This window comes from Arachis stenosperma, chromosome 9 (assembly GCF_014773155.1).
Source record: "Arachis stenosperma cultivar V10309 chromosome 9, arast.V10309.gnm1.PFL2, whole genome shotgun sequence".
Classification (NCBI taxonomy): Eukaryota; Viridiplantae; Streptophyta; class Magnoliopsida; order Fabales; family Fabaceae; genus Arachis; species Arachis stenosperma.
Genome location: NC_080385.1, coordinates 38,960,154 through 38,963,656, shown reverse-complemented (window position 1 = coordinate 38,963,656; position 3,503 = coordinate 38,960,154).

The following is a 3,503-nucleotide window of genomic DNA, read 5'->3' as shown; positions in this document are numbered from 1 at the left end:
AGGTATTTATTGGCATACCGGCAAAGACATGAGTAGCATAGATCAAGCATTCAATGTCCAAGTTAGATTACCTGTAACACCCTAACTACCAAAGCTCACGCTTCCGGCTGCGGAACTCTGATAGCTCGGACATTACGACGACACTTATACTATTTAATAATAAAATATGAGCCTGTTTAAAAAAACTTTAAACTGCAATACCATTCCCAAAAATACTTTCGCCATACAACGTACGTCCATACATACCATACAACTTACAGAAACTCATAAAGAGTACATCCATATATATACGTACATATATATAAATAATATTACAGACATTAACCAATACAATTCCTATCCCTCTTACAGAATATAATAAGATAAAGGCGAGGGTACAAAAATAATAATCTAAAGCAATACAGAGCATCTCAATACAAATAATTAAACTCTTCATAACTTCTGCGCCCAAATCCTGAAAGGGGGAAAAATGTAAGGGGTGAGAACATCATCCTCGAAAGGGTTCTCAGTAGAGGGTTTTTGGGAATTACTGTAATAGGATACATGAAGATAAACCGTATCAGTGATTATTGACCATCTTACGCCTCTTTTCAAAAACAACAGTTTACAATAAAATTAAAGTCAGAAATCTTTTCTGAAAGAGGAACCGTTCAATTTTCAAAACATCAAAAGCCTTTCAAAAAGGTTTATCTAAACTGAACCAAAATAGCCTTTCATATTTTATTACAAATCAGAAACACAAAACCGAAGTCAACCATCGGTTCATCTCGTTCCAACCACGGCCCTAGGCCCAAACAATCCAACCATCAACCAATCACCACAATCCAACCGTTAACCAATCACCACAATCCAACAGGGTCCCAGATGCAAACACAGATAGGAAGTTCAAGCACCAACAAACAGTTACAGCAAGTAGAACAATTAGCAGTTAATCACAAAGGCAAACCAAATACAATATGCACACTCAAACAATGTCACATAGATGCATATGATGCATGCCTGTCCCTAGTGGCTGATGATATCATCTGTCGGTTACCAAGCCAACCCGATGTGTCCGGTAGCTAACCCGGATACAGTCTCTCTGTTGTGCATTATTATCATTAGAGGGTATCTGCGCCCTGTCGCCATTAGAGGGTATATGCGCCCTGTCGCCATTAGAGGGTATCTGCGCCCTGTCGCCATTAGAGGGTATCGGTGCCCTGTCACCCTTACAACCAGAGAGAAAACACAAGCATACTCGCTTACAACTTTCATCTCAGCCATTCGGCTTAAATTCACAAATCATTCAATTGCATACATGCACATATATTCAACCATGGATCACCATCCATCTCAGCCATCCGGCTCACGGTTCAATCCAGAACCAATCAACTTATCAATAAATACAGCCCTTCGGCTTAAATTCATAATTCATAATCGGCCTTACGGCTTATAGCTCATTCGATAATCAGCCATAAATCAATATCACACACAGCCATTCCGGCTCACGGTTCAATCCAAAACCAGCCAATATTTATAATCATACATAGCCATTCTGGCCCATAACAAAAACAGTACTTCCATCATTCAATATCATCAAATTCATAAAACCGGCATTTAAGCCATAACTCGCTTTTCTCAAGCCATTTCACTTTGAAATCAACTTTTTAACTCTTTTCAGCCTTGGCTTTAAAGATCTCATTTCTCAAATCATCTCAGGCTCATAAGCCAAATTTACTCAAAGTGAGTTCTCTTTTTAAAACAAAGCCACTCTCGGCATCCTCTTTCTAAAACTTCCAAAACCATGGGAAGTTAAAGATTTATTTCAAAGTATTCAAAATCACCCATCCAACAATGGGATTTTATAACAAAAGTTTCTCGACAGAGTCCCAAGTCTTTAGGGAAGGTCAACTTATATAATTTCCTTAAAATTCATTGAAACTCTTAAAATCACAGATTCTCGGTTCAAGTAAATAAAACTGAATTTACTATAAAACCGGCCATAAAGAATCACAGGTTCCAACCCGGTCCAAAAATCAACTCATTTGAAACGGAACCGGTTCATTTGAATTAAACCACTTTCAGGTTTCTTGTTGGAAATCCATTTTTCTAACTCTTCCAAAATACTTTAAATTTAATTACTCAATTAAAAGTCTAGATTCCTTTAAGATCACTAAAAACCCCTTTTTGTATTGAAATCAACCTTAGAGCATCATTCTTTCCTTTAGTGATTCAAACGGTGCAAATAGTTCATTTCTAAATAAGCCGAACTCAACGCATAAAGTTCATTAAATAAGTTAAGCTTGAAAACATAAATATTCTCTTAATAAATCAAATAATACAATTTCTCAAATCCAACCCTTTTTAAATAACTTTACAAACAAGTGTAGGATTTTGTAGAAATTTCGACAGCACCTCCCCTAAAACTTGGACTTTTGCCACCCGGTTCGGGTCCCAACTAAACCATTTCTCATTCCTTTTCAACAGCTCAAAACCAGAAATCAATTTAAAGCAAGCTAAATCCAACAATCGCCTCAGTGGCGTATCTCAAGGATACCATTTCAGAATCAATTCAATATCAATCGATATAACTCATTTCCCAGGCTTTAAAGAAACGGTTCAATAACAAATCATTTGTCCAAAACCAAATCAATTAAAATAAACCAGGCTGAATTCAAAAGTGCATTCGACTTCTCACATCATTGAAATAATTGACTCAATTCAAACCAATCATCAACAGTTTAATCTCAGATTTCAAATCTTTAAAGAATCAACTTCAACACACTATATTTCACAAAGCCGCACAACAACTCAGCCAAACCAACATCCATAATCATTCAAGTCAATCAAATAATACATAAGGCAGATACAATCACCAAATACACAATATCTCACATCAGTATCCATATGTAATAATTCCAATACATAAAACATAGTTTTTGGAAAGCGCCCCTACCTCAAAACGCAAAACCATATCCCAAACGCCTCATAGAGTCCTTTTCGCCTCAACCCGAAATCGATAATCAAAATCCCGGCAGCCAAAGCCTCGGTTCCAAGCCACTTTCGCAACAGTCTCAACAACTCTAATCGCAACATACAACAACCGAAACTCAATCGTATAGTAATTAACTTCACAAACCTCAGCGTAAGATAACAGAATAGTAGCTAAAGGGCTTTCAAATCGGAACGCTTACCGAACCGAAGGAGGAACGGTTGAACCGAAACAGCGGCGGTCTCCGGGCCGGCTCGGCAGCAGCCCGGCAGCCACCTCAAGCGGCTGCGGTGACAAATTCCGATCACGACATCTGAAACCAACACGCGGCGACTATAGTATTCCCGGAATTCAAAAAGGACAGAAACCACAATTAAAACCCTAACCGGCAAACTTTTCCGGCGACGGCAGCAGGGTCTCAAGTGGCAGAAACTCAGCCCGAAGCTCTGGCGGTGATCCCAGAAGCCACATAACCACTCCTGGCAGTCAGAAACACAGAGATACGGCTCCTTTCTCTGGCAGCTTGTGCCGC